This window comes from Adiantum capillus-veneris, chromosome 9 (genome assembly GCF_014529385.1).
Source record: "Adiantum capillus-veneris isolate H3 chromosome 9, ASM1452938v2, whole genome shotgun sequence".
Taxonomy (NCBI): domain Eukaryota; kingdom Viridiplantae; phylum Streptophyta; class Polypodiopsida; order Polypodiales; family Pteridaceae; genus Adiantum; species Adiantum capillus-veneris.
This window is the reverse complement of record NC_140939.1, coordinates 54,375,297-54,392,681: the sequence shown is the minus strand read 5'-3', so window position 1 is coordinate 54,392,681 and position 17,385 is coordinate 54,375,297. Positions and strand designations below refer to the sequence as shown.

At 44.2% G+C, this 17,385-nt stretch overlaps 1 pseudogene; it reads right to left on the bottom strand.

The window, feature by feature from the left end:
- Window positions 1-12,947: 12,947 nt before the first annotated feature.
- Window positions 12,948-14,326, bottom strand: LOC147450496 (uncharacterized; annotated as a pseudogene).
- Window positions 14,327-17,385: the final 3,059 nt, after the last annotated feature.

Sequence of the window (17,385 nt, the reverse complement as noted above, 5' to 3'; positions counted from 1 at the left end):
AATCTGGCTAGATATTGAATAGTTTCTATGGGATTCTACAACTCATAATGTTGAATCCAGTTTTTTCATGTTTGTTGTATTTAGCACTTCATCTTTGTCCTCAAGATTCCCCTTGGTAAGAGATGTATTATTATTTTGACATGCCCCATGGCTCCTTATGAACCTTAAGGACGATAGGAAACTAAGAAAACATGCATATATTATTTGTATTGAGTGTGGCTATAGAAACTTTGATGATAGGTTTGCAAAGTGGTAAAAATTCAACTTTTTTGTACCTATTTCTTTTGGCAAAACAAAAAATAGTAAGTGAGAATCAATCATATGTTCTGATCACCAACCCATTGAAGTTAACTGGGAAATTTATCTCAAGTCCTAGAAAAATCCCTAATCTCATTTTTATGCAATAAAACGTAAGAAATGACTGTTTTGATGAAAATGTACTGGTCCATAAACTTTGGAGGCTTGGTGTGACCAAAACATAAGAAATTTTACAAGTTTCTTATTTTATCCATGTGTAGTAGGCCTTGAACTATAACCTCATGAAAGGATTTTACAAAATGAGTAGATCTACTATGGTTTTGAAGGTTTTTTTTGAAACCCTGAAAGGACACTTTTATGTCCTGTTAGGTTACCAACCTAGTATTAGTGGTATTGTATGTTACTTGTGGAAACTGCCATTGTACGCCTTTGTGGAGCCATACTTGGTTTTTGTTGGTAGTCCAAGCCATTTCTGAGACTTGGTCTGGAAGATAGTCATTTCTGAGAGTTGAGTATACGAGATTTGCATAAGCCTTCGTGTGAGGGTCGATAGCGTGAGATTTTATTGAGCTGGGGGATTCTCAAATGTGGAGATCCTTTTGGTGATACAGGTAGCTGGAGCACCCTTTGGCTATGTACTAGTGATTCCTAATTGATGCTCGGGTTCTATTGTTGGCAGTTTATGCATACATATACAGTCTATATTTTGGGTTCTCACTGCTCTACTTCTGGGGAAATTTTGCCAAAATTTTCCAAGTTATGATGGCTAGTTTTTTGGTCTTTTAAGCCATTTATACTGTTATGCTGCCAAAATTTTGGCAAAATCAGAGGATAAGACATGTGTGTCTTCTTGGGAGCTGCATGGTTGACTTTAATGGATGATCAAAACGACCCTCAATTCACTCCTTTTCATTTAACACAAAGAATCCAGATAAATGTTCATGTGTCCAGGAAGATTTTTTTCCAACAGCGCATAGTCTTTATGTTCGGGCCAAGAAGATTAAGAGAGATCTTGGAATGTCCTTTGCCTGTTGTAATTCCGATGATTAACTATGAAAAGTCATTTGATGTGCATGTGTTTGTCCTTATCTAAAGTTGAGCTCCATTGAAGTTTTTGGGAATTGGCGTCAGTAAAAAGTTTGGGTTCTTGTACGTGTGTTCGAGGAGTTCTTACATCATCGTAGTTTGGGTAGCCATGGATTTATCTTATCCGGAGTTTCATGGAAGAAGTGATGAAGATGTGGCAGAATTTTTGGAAAAGATATAGGTTGCCTGCATTAGCATCGAGATCCACGACCCGACACAGATGTTACGCCATCTCCAAATGTGTTTGAAGAGTGATGCACAAGTTTGGTTCAAAGCATTTGAAGAGGAGTTGCGCGGGGCAGATCCACCCGTAAGGTTGAGTTGGGACAATCTATGGCATGGGTTGGAAGTGGAGTTTGTTAAGATAGAAGATCCTGATAAAGTGCGGCAAGAAGTACAAGGTTTGGTACAGAAAGAAGGTGAGCCAGTAGATGCATACATACGTAAGTTTTCATTGGCATGGGAGAGGATGTGCAAGGCCTTAGCACCACAGGTACCCCCACATGACATGATAAAGAAGGATAGGTTCTTGGCTGGTCTTTGGGAGAATATACATTGCAGAGTGGAGCTAAAGAAGCCTAGGACATATGAAGATGCACTAGAGGTAGCAAGGAACAAAGAGTGGAAGCTGAGAAAAATGAGCCACTTAGGGGTGGAGTCTTTGCCCATGAGGTCTGAATTTCAGTCTATAGAATCTTTACAAGGTCACATGCCAGGGTTTCATCATGAACTAGTGGTTGTTGTTACTCCTCAGGTTATGCCAGCAGTGGTCACTACAGCAATGCAAGATGATGGCCTAAGGCAAGACATGAGGCAAGTGGTAGATTTAATGAAGAATCTCAGACTAAACATGCTAGGGCAAGTGGGAAATAATCGAGGTCTAAAGAGGTTTGCAAATCATCCAGGAGGTGAAGAGAGACCTAGGAATGGTGTTGGACAAAGCAATGCTAGGTTCTGGAGGCAGACGCCCACATGTTATACTTGTGGAGAGTTGGGCCACATCAGCCCGCAATGTGATAAGCCACCAAGGATGGGGGGAGACATGTATCCATTGCTAAGACAGGTGCTAACTAGTTCAAATGATTATGGCATCGAAATTAAAGGAGAAGAAGGAACCAGTGGATTAACCCAGGAGGAAAAGGGAAAGACAAAAGTGCTAAGTGTAGTCACCTTGGAGAAGGCATCAAAGATAGAGGATACATTAGTGATGACTATTGGGAAGAGGATCATAGAGGACAAGGAAGGAAGAAGTGCCCCAGGTCCTAGTAAGAAGAAGGGAAAGAGTTATGAAGGCAAGGATGTCAAGGCCAAGAGGAAAATAAGGGCTCGTCGCAAGTTTCATGTTTCAGATTTTCCACTAGGGGATGGGCAATTAAGCTATGACTTGAAGGAGGATCTGACAAACAGGAAGGCAGATGTTACTTTTGGGAAGCTTATAGAGATGGTGCCTAAACTAAAGCGATAGTGGAAGAGGATGGTTAATCCAATGGAGAAAGAACTAGAGAGAGGTCCAGTAAAGGTGTTGGCAATGGATGAGCTACCAGATATTTTCCCAATAGTAGATGTGTGGCATAAAAGAAAAAATATGGGACAAGGATATGTGGATGGTGGAGCCCAAATATGTGTCATAACACACTCATGCGTTGAGAAGATGGGTCTTACAGTGACTGGGGTGTTAGGCTTCCGGATTAGATTGGCAAACCATCAGAAAGTAAAATATTTGGGTGTTGTAAAGAGCTTAGAAGTGGAGGCATATGATGCAAAGGCGGTGGTTGATTTTCATGTGATGCCAGCGGGGTTGGGAGCATATCCTATTATATTGGGCAGACCATGGTTACGTGCAGTTGGAGTTGTTCAAGATTGGAGACGTGGTACGATTAGCCTCTATGGAAAGACAGGTGACAATAAGCTATATAATATGGACACAAGGAAACTATTGGAGGAGCTTTATGAAGATGAAGATGAGTCTAGTGATGAAGACTATTCCACAGTGACTGATGAGGACAGTGATAGCACTACCAGCAGTGATGAGGATGTTGATGTTGCATTTCTTTTGATGGACAAAGAAACCCAAAAGTCTGGTTTAGTTTCATTTGCGAATGAGGTTGAAGATGAAAGTGAAAGGCCTTATGAATTAATTGAAGGGCTGATGCAAACCAAGGTCGAATTGTCAAAGAAGAAGGAATTGATGACACAAATGATCAGTGGAGACCTCTCTAAGACCCAGGAGCTGCGTAATGAGGATTCTTTGCCCACCCCCCCTGTTTATATAGCCCTTGGCCACTGTAACAGAATCCCCCTATCCGCCTTTAGCAGCCAGCGGGCCCTTGGCCCTGTGGCCCGAGTCCTACTCGCCTGGGTTTGCCCTTGGCATGGCATTACTCCCCCCTTGGAGAAGCGTTTTCATCCTCAAAAACACAAGTGGTGGTATCTTCATAAGAACACTAATGTTTTCCACCATGGCATCCCTCATGGAGCCAATGGTTCATTGAATCGGAACCCGGTTCATTGGGAGGTTCAATGAAATCAAGAGTAACATCTTGATTTTTTACATTGTTGTCCCTGTGCAACCATCTTGGTTAACCGACTCATAATAAAAAGAGCGTGAAGGCTCCATTTAGAACTCACTTGAGAATGCTTAACGAGTTATCACAACTAAGAGGTGTTTAAATGCATACCCAGGTTTCACACTTTCTGAAGGTACTGGAATGTGCAATATAACCTCGGCCCATCTTTCCATGAAAGTACTATGATGACATACTCATCAGCAGCAACCACGTCCTTGACTTGCGGTGGTTTCTTGCCAATAGTCAACCTCATCCAAATTGATGATTAAGGTTGATAACTTGAGAATAACAGGCAGAGACTACAACTAGCCGTAACATGCCTTTCATCATATGAAGAAAACAACAAACCAGAAAGGTAACCGATCTAGTTGTTTCACTTCTTGCTAACGTATGCACTTAGCATATCCTGTAGCGTGCTTTACTAACGTATGTACTTTGCATATCCTTTAGTACTAAATAGAATACTTGTAAGCTGCCCATCCAACGTGGGATGAATAACAGCAGTAAGAGTGAGGTACTTTCCCCAACCACTTACAGATAGTCTTCCACGACTGACGACAAACTGTGACTCAACCATTGAGTATCCAGCCGTCACCTTGTATGGCAGAGTGTAAACTCATACTAAATCTCCAAGAGAGATTGCACTAGCAGTGCAAAAGGGTGCAGAAAGAATAAAGTCCATGGATTTGCATGCCGCTCCAAATAAATTTGTGTTAAACACTAGGGCCCATAACACCTAGTGTGCATGTATTTAACACAAACATATCCAAACCACAATTCCATGACGAGACTTTCCATGATACTTACGTGAAAATCTTGCAACAAAGTTGGACCATAATAGAATGTGACAACCCGGTCACACCTAGGAACCAACCATGAGACCTTCTCATGAACGTAGCATACTTTGTAGCAAAAGTTGGACCATAATAGAATGTGACAACCCGGTCACACCTAGGAACCAACCATGAGACATTCTCATGAACGTAGCATACTTTTCTATATGTAGAAACAACCCTCTGTTAAGGTGGTTTCACAGCACTTGTAATCAGAACAAGTCTGTACTTAGTACCGAACAATTTTTGGCCACTGAAATTGTTCCTGATACTGTGTGCGTCAATTGGTCTAATGAACGGATGCGACCAGCACCTAGGGACTTCGGCATGACACATCATTTCAAATTGGGCGCCAGTGTCAGTCCCAGAGACTCATATTCTCCACATGTGGAATATGTCTCAAGTAAGGATGCCAGGAAAAGTGACATCCATCAAGTACGAGCAGTACTTGTGTGTGGAGGTAACTACAAACACTCTACGACACGAGTGAGAGGGACCCTCAATATCATGCTCCACACTGGCTAAACCAAACTCCTTGAGTTCCTAGACCATGTTGTATCCCATGTGACAACATGTGTCAAATCGAAGCCTACAAGTAGGTTCGTAACAGCATAAGGCAAAAAGGTAGATTGGACACTTGGCCCAAAATACTTTGTACCGACATGCCCTTGGCATGGCTCTGTAACATTCAAGCGTACTTATATGTCTTGAAAAAAAAACAAGCAAAGCATACAAAAAATGGAATAACACCAAATTAATAGATGCGTACCTGGAGGTTTGAACGTAATGTTCACTTACCAGTATTCAAACGGAGAGGAGCACGTCTCCTACCTGAAAAGACAAACAACATTGCACTGGGAACCATGGGTGTTGCCCTCGCAATCCAACCCCTTTGGTTAAAATCTACATAGTCAAACCCCTTGGTAAGACCCTTTGTAGAAACTGCTCAACTAGCAGGTAATAGTAACCAATATAGGTAACCGTGTACGTAATGATTGAAATCAGCTTGAAAAGTTGAAGTTGTTCGCTACCGTGTGGTAGATTGCAAAATTCTTTCCTTGAAAGTCTAACTGGGAGAGATCAAACTGTGATCCTCAATGCAGATCAATTGTGATCCGCAATGCCTATGGGGTGATGTAGCAGTCACCCGCCGGGTCGTACCCCAAAACAATACGTTCATAGACACTCCGTAGTGCCATGGGGGGAGCAGGAAATCCACACAAGTGAACTGCTTACTTCTTGTGGATAGCCATGCTGTCGTAACTGATTGATGCATCTAACTTCCTTGTAGAGATCAGCTGCTATGAGGTGAAGATTATCAAAAACTCAACTTGAGTGTCGCACTGAAAACTTGTAGTGCAAAAATGACATCCTAAACATCCTTAATGACAAGACTCTTGCTTGTCCATTAACGTCGATGTTGACTCCCCTGGGTAGATCTGGTTGAGCTGGAGAACAATCTCCTAAGGAATACCAACAATTGGGTCTTACCCAAGATCTGACAATGACTCTTAGCCAGTGTGTGTAGCTCATAGCCCTTGTGGAAATTAGTGTTCAATCGAGGAACCGATGAAGACTAATTTAGATGGTGTCTTGCCCAATTTCTAGGTGAGAGTTAGAGTACCTTGTCTCAGGCTGCTGACTTACCAGCAAAACATGTATCAAAAACGTCTTATAAGAGTTTTGTTATTCTTGAAAGAAAGAAGAAAAGGAGAGAAAAAAAAAGAGCATGCTGGGCTAAGGAATTTTCCTTAAATTTGTAGAGTGTGCCCAGAACGTGTGCTCTTAGACATCTTATGCCTGAATTGCAGCTTATCCTATAAGCATGCAACAAGGTTCTGCGATGACGCTCTCATTGAGAGAGATAACAGAAAAACAAAACCACATCTTGATCTACCTGCCTTGCAGGGTCGTGATTGTATGAAAATGACTTAGCATTGGCACATTGCCTGTGAAGTAAGTTCTAGATTTAGGTTCCTTTTAGTGATGTTGGGTGTTGATAGCAACCAACCATCAGGTTCAACAATCCATCACTTAGTCTGTCCTTGACAGAGTTGCGAGTGTGATAGCGGAAGCATAATCCATAAAGTGGTGGAATCCATGCCACCTGCTTAGCATGCCTTGCATGAAAAAATGTAAGCCCTTGGTGACTATAGCGGTGTCAAGCATGAGAACCAAAACCATAAGTGCCGTGCACAGAATAAACTGGTAGGGATTCTGTGAGCTGACATTCCCTATTTTGCCAGTTCCCCAAAATTGTGTTCCAAAACCCTTGATTCCAAATCAATGGCAGTATCTCGGCACAAGGGAGAAGCCATGCTTCATGTAAAATTGCCAAAGCACTTTGCTTTGCACAATGACAGTAATTGCCAAGTAAAGTTTAAACATGGAAAATAAAACAAGAAAAACTTAAACTTGGATAACCTGGTAGTTGTTGCTGCAACTAGTCGTCATGAAATTCCAAAGGAAAAGCTTGCGTAAAGGTGGCTCGTAGCCAAATCTTCTGTGCGAGAGAGAGTTGTCGCGTATGCTCGTACGCCCTCTTGTATCATGTACACCATGAAAGATCCTTCAAGCATAGTGTCAAATACCTCCCAAGTTTGTATGCTCATAGCATATACCAAACATGGGCAGTTGCGATGCAAGATGCGTAAATTGAAGCCTTGCTGATAGCCAACTGAAGCAGTTGTTGACATACAGATATCAGGACAAAAAGAGTCGACCTTGTCGAGGGAGTTCAACTGAAATTAGCTAGTAATGTGTGGCAAACGCCCTTTGTCCGCTTCTAGACATAGTGACAAGGAGTCGGCCATGCCGAACAACATGCCCCGACAAATTGAAGCCTTGCTTCACAGTCACGCTGTTGTGCTCATAGCTAACGTATGTTCCTGCCATGATATAGCTTATCATGGCAACAACGAATCGACCGTATCGAAAATTACATCGTATGGAGAATCATGAAAGTACCTGCAATAGATATGTAACTTGATTGCAGTTGCAAAGTGTACCTGGAATTACGAATACCACTGCGTGGTAAGTATTCTTCGTCGTCTGCTAGAAGCAACGACAAGGAGCCAGTCCTGCGGAGCACCTTGGCTCCCTTTATGTCAACGAGCAACAAGTTGTACCTCATTAATTGCGTGACGACTTGGAGTACCATGGTGTCGATCTCTGGCAGCATGCATGAACACGCATACCAAGATATGGCGTGCCTTGACCCCTTGCTTCCATGCCGTCATAACTTACCCGCACAACTGTTTCCGTCATCGGGCATGTTGTGGATTCCCCTTTCAAGCATGAGGAAAGGTATACTTTGATCCCCCTTGTTTAGTGCAGATACGACCTTGTCGTATCCGCCCAATGGCGAGTCCAAACATGTATGGTGTGAACATCATAGTGCTGACTGATGCCGACCCGCCTTGCCGGTTTATTTCACTTTGCATGATTAGACTCGGCAACTAAGCCACCTTGCATAAGCTATATGCCCTTTGAACTTCAAAAGGTGTGGCTATGGCGGACTGCCCCTGAGATCGCCCGTCGATGTCGTATAATGTTGACGTCCATGACCTGCGACGTGGCTTGGTTGTGCCCGGCTTGATTGTGACTTGTCTATGGCGGCTCGTAACTACCGTAGACCTGGTGCTTGTATGCCTTGCATGCCTCCGACTTCGGATTGTCTATATCCGAGGAATTGCTGTGGGAGAAGGCCCATAGGGTGACCTTAGGGCACCCTTAGGGCACCCACAATGTGTAAACTGCCGCAAAAACCTGCATGGCGATGGCGGGGCTGCAGTGTAGAGGAAGAGAAGGTGAGGGCATTGCCTGCCGACCGCGAGGGCATAAGCCTCAGTAACGAAATGTATGCCCCACCGCAGCGCGAAGCCATCCCCATACTCTTCGATCAGATCCGAGCAGGTCGACTTCGGCTTTGTCTTGTGTACAAGGGTCGCTTCTCGCGGTCCGCCTGTCAGCTCCACTTCTTCGACTTGTGTACCCAAGCGGCCCTGCCCACGGCAGTCGAGATCTCCTTCATCCCCTCCTTAGGGCAGCTGCACACAGCAGTCTGTACCTCTCTTGGCAGAGGGTTTGTCCACGACTTCAGAGAGAGATAGAAAGAGATTCCGAGAGAGAGAGAGAGAGAGAGAGAGAGAGAGAGAGAGAGAGAGCAAGACCATGAAACCTTATGCAAGAGCAAGCACTAGGCTTCCGTCTTCTCCTTTCTCCATGGATCCACCTTCCCCCTTTCTCTCCACCTTGCTCTGATACCAATCTAAGACCCAGGAGCTGCGTTATGAGGATTCTCTGCCCAACCCCCCATTTATATAGCCCTTGGCCACTATAACAGAATCCCCCTATCCGACTTTAGCAGCCGGCTGGCCCTTCGCCCTGTGGCCGGAGTCCTACTCGCCTGGGTTTGCCATGGATCCTCCACCCAACTGCCCATACTTATAGGCTCTTAGCCCTAGGATCCCCTGTCCACACTACTAGCTGGCCCGTAGTCGGGGTCCGTGACCCCTCTTTAGGGTAGGTCCCTGCCCGTAGGACCCGTGTCCTGACATTACTCCCCCCTTTGGAAGAGTTTTCTTCCTCGAAAACACAAGTGGTGGTATCTTCATAAGAACACTAATGTTTTCTATCGTGGTGTCCCTCATGGATCCAACGCTTTGTTGAATCGGAACCCGGTTCATTGGAAGGTTCAATGAAATCAAGATTAACATCTTGATTTTCCACATTGTTGTCCCTGTACAACCGTCTTGGTTAACCAACCCGTAACCAACTTAATGTGAAGAATCCATTTAAAACTCACTTGAGTATGTTAAACGAGTTATCATAACGAAGAGGTGTCTAAATGCATACCCAGGTTTCAGACTTTCTGGAGGTACTTGAATGTGCAGTATAACCTCGGTTCATCTTTCCATGAAAGGACTATGCTGACATACTCCTCAGCAGCAGCCAAGTCCTTGACTTGCTATGGTTTCTTGCCAGTAGCCAACCACATCAAAATTGATGATTAAGGTTGCTAACTTGAGAATAACATGTAGAGACTAAAAACTAGCCGTAACATGCCTTTCATCATATGAAGCAAACTCCAAACTAGAAAGGTAAAAGATCCAGTTGTTTCACTTCTTGCTAATGTATGCACTTAGCATATCCTTTAGCATGATTGAACGTATGCACTTTGCATATCCTTTAGTACTAAATAGAATGCTTGTAAACTGCCCATCCTACGCAGGATGAATAGCAGTAGTAAGAATGAGGTGCTTTCCCCAATCATTTTCAGACAGTCGCCCACGACTAACGACAAACTATGACTCAATCATTGAGTATCCAGCCATATACTCGATATGGAATGGAGACAACCAACTAGGTTGAATGCAGATTGGAGTTTCAAGTAGCCAATCACAAACACCCATACTCGGCCATCACCTTGTATGGCAGGGTGTAAACTCAGAAAAAATCTGCAAGAGAAATTGCACTGACATTGCAAAAAATTGCAGAAACAATAAAGTGCATGAATTTGCATGCCGCTCCAAATCAGTTTGTGTTAAACACTAGGGCCCATAGTGTGCATGCATTTAACACAAACATATCCGAACCGCAATTCCATGACGAGAATTTGGTCCATAACAGAATGTGACAACCCGGTCACACCTAGGTACCAACCATGAGACAGTCTCATGTACATAGCATACTTAGCTATATGTAGAAACAACCCTCCGTTAAGATAGTTTCACAGCACTTGTAATCGTAAAAAGTTTGTACTTAGTCCCGACAATTTCTGGCCACTCAAATTGCTCCGGATACTGTGTGCTCAAAATGGTCGAATCCAAGGATGCGACCAGCACCTAGGGACTTCGTCGCGACACGTTGTTAGATAGTTGGCGCTAGTGTCAGTCCCAGAGACTCATATTCTCCACATTTGGAATATGTCTCAAACAAGGATATCTAGAAAAGAGACATCCATCAAGTACGAGCTGGTACTTGTGTGTGGAGGACACTGCAAACACTCTGTGACAAGAGTGAGAGGGACCCTCATTATCATGCTCCACACTGGCTAAACTGAACTCCTTGAGTTCCTAGACCATGTTGTATCCCACGTGACAACATGTGCCAAATCGAACCCTACAACTAGGTTCGTAACAGCATAAGGTATAGTGGACGCTACGGTGCAAAATACTCTGTTCCAACATGCCCTTGGCATGGCTTTGAAACAATCAAGCGCATTTAGACGACTTGCACTGGAAACCGTGGGTGTTGCCTGCGCAATCCAACCCCTTTGGTTAACATCTACGGAGTCAAACCCCTTGGTAAGACCCTCTGTAGAAACTGCTCAACTAGCAGGCAATGGTAACCAACATAGTTAACCGTGTACATAATGATTGGAATCGACTCAAAAAGTTGAATTCTTCTGCTACCGTGTGGTAGATTGCGGCATTCTTTCCTTGAAAGTTTAACTAGGAGAGATCAAACTGTGATCCTCAATGCCTAGGGGGTGATTTAGCAGTCACCCTCCGGGTCGTACCCCAAACAATATGTCCATAGACACTCCGTAGTGCTATAGAGAGAGCAAGAAATCCACAGAAGGGAACTGTCTAGCTCTTGTGAATAGCCATGCTGTCGCAAATACTGGCTGCATCTATACTCCGTGGTAGAGATCAGCTGCTGTGAGTTGAAGATTTATCAAAAACTCAACTTGAGTGTCGCTCTAAAAACATGTAGTGCAAAAATGACACTGTAAACATCCTGAATGACAAGACTCGTGCTTGTCGATTAACGTCGATGTATACTTCCCTGGGTAGATCTGTTCAATCTTGAACAATCACCCAAAGAATGCCAATAGTTGGGTCTTACCCTTGGTCTGACAAAGGCTCGTAGGCTGTGTGGCTCATAGCCCTTGTGCAAATTAGTGTTCAATGGACGAACCGATGAAGACTAATTTGAGTAGCATCTTAGCCACATGTTAGCTGAGAGTTAGAGTACCTTGGCTCAGGCTGACTCACAAGCAAAACACGTATCAAAAGCTTCTTAGAAGATTTTCATTATTCCCTTAAAGAAAGAGAAAGAGATAGAATAAGAGCATGGTGGGCTGAGGAACTTTCCTTGAACGATGATGATGTGTATAGTGAGATTTCCATGCTCGTGGGCATCATATGCCTAACATGCAACTTATCCTATAAGCATGCAATGGTCATCTGTTATGACGCTCTCATCGAGAGAAGTAACAGAAAAACACAACCATATCTTGAGCTACTTGCCTTGCAGGGTCGTGATTGTATGAAAATGACTTAGCATTGGCACTTTGCCTGTGAAAGAAGTCCTAGATTTAGGTTCCTTGTAGTGCTGTTGGGTGTTGATACCAATCAACCGTCAGGTTCAACCATCCATCACAGAGTCTGTCCTTAACAGCGTTGCGAGTGTGATAACGAAATCATAATGCATGAAGTGGTGGAATCCATGCCACCTGATTAGCATGCCTTGCATGCAAAAGCGTAAGCCCTTGGCTACTATGACGGCCTCAAGCGTGAGAGCCGAAACCAAAAGTGCCATGCACAATCGGCCTTGGTAGTGGTACATCATAACGGAATATCACCGCACCTAAAGTGGGAGCAAACTGCTGGTCATACCAGTTCCCCAAACTTGTGTGCCATATTTGTTGTACGAGTGGGAGTGGGAGTGAGAGTGGGCGTTTGGCATAGCATATGCCAAACGAGTGTCAATGCAAGAAGCCTGATTTGAAGCCTTGCTTCATAGAAATATGTTTGTGCTGACAGCCAACGGATGTGGCTGCAGATATCATAACAAAAAGAATCGACCTTGTCGAGCAATTTCAAGTGAAATTAACTAGTATTGTGTGGCAAGCATCCTCTGTCAGTTTGTAGAAACAGTGATAAGGAGTCATTCATGGCGAGTAACTTGCTGCCCTCAACAAATCTAGTAATAGGACATGCCTGTCTCCTTGAGATACTGAAAAATTGGTCCTTGGTCGTGCCTTTGAAGCAAAATGTAACCTATGATGAGCGTGCTCTATCAAGGTACTCAGGAGAAGCCATGCCTTAGATAACTATGTCTGGCCTCATTGCCAATAAATGCTATCAGCGAGGACAGATGTCATAGCAAAGAGAGTCGACCTTGTGGATCATGCACAAACAATTGACCGTGTCAAAGTGTAATGTAATGGAAAAAAAAATAGAACACGTGCAAATTATGCCGCTCGTACCTGCTTGGCTCTATGAATGATAGGCGCGATCATCCATGCTAGTGCATACTAGAGTTATCAAACACATGCTCAATACTACTCTACTTCTTTCTGCCAAGGGCCTTGTCCAATGCGCAACCAATTTTGAATCTTGTGAGAACTTCCATGCTCTTACCTACTAGATTTGAGTGCCATGGTCCGTGATAATCAACACCCTAGTATTAGTGCTGGTATCACCACATGGTGCGGTTTAACGATGTATACGTATAGAAAACTTGCTTCTCCGCACCCTTAAATTCAGAGGTAAAGAAAGAAAGGCTCTTGGAAGACTTTCAAAAATTGGCCATGCCGAGTTCTGTGCACCTTGAACAAGAGCGTTGCCGTAGAATCATTCAAGCCTTGCTTGATAAATTCTACAAATCCCTTGGGCGGCAACCATTGCACTAGTCAGAATTCACAAAACCAAACAAAGTGCAGATGATTGTGAAGAATGCAAAAAGTAATGCCGAAACATAAACAAAAATACCTGGAGCGTTAGCAGATGCACCTTGAAGCCTCGCCAAGATGCCAACCCACAACCTTGTCATGCATGGTGTTGGATCTCTCCCGTGGGATCCATAAATCCTCGAGTCTGGTGTCCAAATCTGTACCAGACTTGGTACTGCTTGAATTTGGGAGTCGGCCGGATTCCTTTTAAAACAATCGACGTCCGCCGCTAGTGATGCCTTGCATGTAATTTCCAATCCATGTCGAAGTTAGAAACCTTGCATCATGGAAAACTAAACGCCCTGTTTCCCGAGCATTTCTTTCCTTGGACTCCGCTTTCAATCCCGACATGGAGAGGTTTCGAGAGGTGGCTTGTAAATTTCCTGCACATGAGCTTGAATCGTATGTCCCTCAGGAGCCATGCATCCTTTGCATGCCCAATCGGAGCTTTGCATGCCTGAGCGGACGTGGGGCCTTGCCCCTTCCAAAGGGATGGGTTGATAACCCTAAAGTAAAGTAAAAAAAAAAATTAAAAAAAAACTCCCTGCAGGCAGCAGCGATGGCGGCCTTGCACGAGCAAGAAGGCTGAGCCAACGCGCATTGAGGTCCGTTTTTGAGGTTGTTGCAGATACGTAAACTCCCTGGCTGGCCGACGCGCTCCTGTCAAGCCATACTTCGGCTAACTTGGAGCCGCTCGACACACTCGGTCCCCTCGCCTCAAGAGGTCCTACACACGGCTTCTACTTCCTCATCGCCTCGGCTTGACAGGGGTTCATGCACACTTGTGTGCCTCGTCCCCGGCTTGTGCAGGCTGCCGCTTCCACGGCCCTCCTCTTGCATGCCTCATGCATGGCACCCATCTCCTTCTTCCTTCCCGTCTTGGGACAACAGCCCTCCATAATCGTGAAAGAGAGAGATTCCAGGAGAGAGGGATATAGAGAGAGAGTACATGCCTTGAAAAGAGAACCATGCCATCTTTCTCCGCCATGGCTCCACCCTCCTTCCTCCTCTCCACCTTGATCTGATACCAATGGGAGAGCCATAGGAGCTAGAGACCTGAATCCTCCACCCAACCACCCATAATTATAGGCTCTTAGCCCTAGGATCCCCTGTCCACACTTCTAGCTGGCCCGTGGCCGGGGTCCGTGACCCCCCTTTAGGGTAGGGCCCTGCCCGTAGGACCCGTGTCCTGACATTACTCCCCCCTTTGGAAGAGTTTTCGTCCTCGAAAACACAAGTGGTGGTATCTTCATAAGAACACTAATGTTTTCCACCGTGGCATCCCTCATGGATCCAACGGTTTGTTGAATCGGAACCCGGTTTATTGGGAGGTTCAATGAAATCAAGAATAACATCTTGATTTTCCACGTTGTTGTCCCTGTACAACCGTCTTTGTTAACCGACCCGTAACCAACATAATGTGAAGACTCCATTTAAAACTCACTTGAGTATATTAAACGAGTTATCATAACGAAGAGGTGTCTAAATGTATACCCAAGTTTCAGACTTTCTGGAGGTACTTGAATGTGCAATATAACCTCGGCTCATCTTTCCATGAAAGTGCTATGCTTACATACTCATCAGCAGCAACCAAGTCCTTGACTTGCTATGGTTTCTTGCCATTACCCAACCGCATCAAAACTGATGATTAAGGTTGATAACTTGAGAATAACAGGCAGAGACTAAAACTAGCCGTAACATGCCTTGCATCATATGAAGCAAACTCCAAACTAGAAAGGTAACCGATCCAGTTGTCCCACTTCTTGCTAACGTATGTACTTAGCATATCCTTTAGCCTGATTTAACGTATGCACTTTGCATATCCTTTAGTACTAAATAGAATTCTTGTAAAATGCCCATCCTACGCGGGATGAATAGCAGCAGTAAGAGTGAGGTGCTTTCCCCCAACCACTTACAGAAAGTCGCCCACGACTGACGACAAACTATGACTCAATCATTGAGTATCCAGCCATATACTCGATATGGAATGGAGACAACCAACTAGGTGAAAGCAGATTGGAGTTTCAAGCAGCCAATCACAAACACCCATAATCAACCATCACCTTGTATGACAAGGTGTAAACTCATACTAAGTCTGCAAGAGAGATTGCACTGGCAGTGCAAAAAATTGCAGAAACAATAATGTGCATGAAGTTGCATGCCGCTCCGAATAAATTTGTGTTAAACACTAGGGCCCATAACACCTAGTGTGCATGCATTTAACACAAACATATCCGAACCGCAATTCCATGACGAGACTTTGGACCATAACAGAATCTGACAACCCGGTCACACCTAGGTACCAACCATGAGACATTCTCATGGACATAGAATACTTAGCTATATGTAAAAACAACCCTCCATTAAGGTGGTTTCACAGCACTTGTAATCGTAACAAGTTTGTACTTAGTACCCGAAAATTTCTGGCCACTGAAATTGCTCCTGATATTGTGTGCTCAAAATGGTCGAATCCATGGATGTGACCAGCACCTAGGAACTTCGTCGCAACACATTGTTAGATAGTTGGCGCCAGTGTCAGTCCCAGAGACTCATATTCTCCACATTTGGAATATGTCTCAAACAAGGATATCTAGAAAAGAGACATCCATCAAGTACGAGCTGGTACTTGTGTGTGGAGGACACTGCAAACACTCTGTGACAAGAGTGAGAGGGACCCTCATTATCATGCTCCACACTGGCTAAACTGAACTCCTTGAGTTCCTAGACCATGTTGTATCCCACGTGACAACATGTGCCAAATCGAACCCTACAACTAGGTTCGTAACAACATAAGGTATAGTGGACGCTACGGTGCAAAATACTCTGTTCCAACATGCCCTTGGCATGGCTTTGAAACAATCAAGCGCATTTAGACGACTTGCACTGGAAACCATGGGTGTTGCCTGCGCAATCCAACCCCTTTGGTTAACATCTACGGAGTCAAACCCCTTGGTAAGACCCTCTGTAGAAACTGCTCAACTAGCAGGCAATGGTAACCAACATAGTTAACCGTGTACATAATGATTGGAATCGACTCAAAAAGTTGAATTCTTCCGCTACCGTGTGGTAGATTGCGGCATTCTTTCCTTGAAAGTTTAACTAGGAGAGATCAAACTGTGATCCTCAATGCCTAGGGGGTGATTTAGCAGTCACCCTCCGGGTCGTACCCCAAACAATATGTCCATAGACACTCCGTAGTGCTATAGAGAGAGCAAGAAATCCACACAAGTGAACTGCGTAGCTCTTGTGGACAGCCATGCTGTCTTAACTGATTGCTGCATCTATACTTCCTTGTAGAGATCAGCTGCTGTGAGTGGAAGATTTATCAAAAACTCAACTTGAGTGTCACACTGAAAACATGTAGTGCAAAAATGACACTGTAAACATCCTGAATGACAAGACCCTTGCTTGTCCATTAACGTCGATGTATACTTCCCTGGGTAGATCTATTCACTCTTGAAAACAATCACCCAAAGAATGCCAATAGTTGGGTCTTACCCTTGGCCTGACCATAGCTCTTAGCCTGTGTGGCTCATAGCCCTTGTGCAAATCAGTGTTCAATGGACTAACCGATGAAGACTAATTTGAGTAGCATGTTAGCCACGTGCTAGCTGAGAGTTAGAGCACCTTGTCTTAGGCTGACTCACAAGCAAAACACGTATCAAAAGCTTCTTAGAAGATTTTCATTATTCCCTTAAAGAGAGAGAATGAGAGAGAAGAAGAGCATGCTGGGCTGCGGAACTTTCATTGAACGACTATGACGTGTAAAGTTGATTGCCATGCTCATGTGCATCTTATGCCTAACGTGCAGCGTATCCTATAAGCATGCAACAAGTTTCTCCTATGACTCTCTCATTGAGAGAGGTAACATAAAAACACAACCACATCTTGATCTACCTGCCTTGCAGGGTCGTGAGTGTATGAAAATGACTTAGCATTGGCACATTGCCCGTGAAAG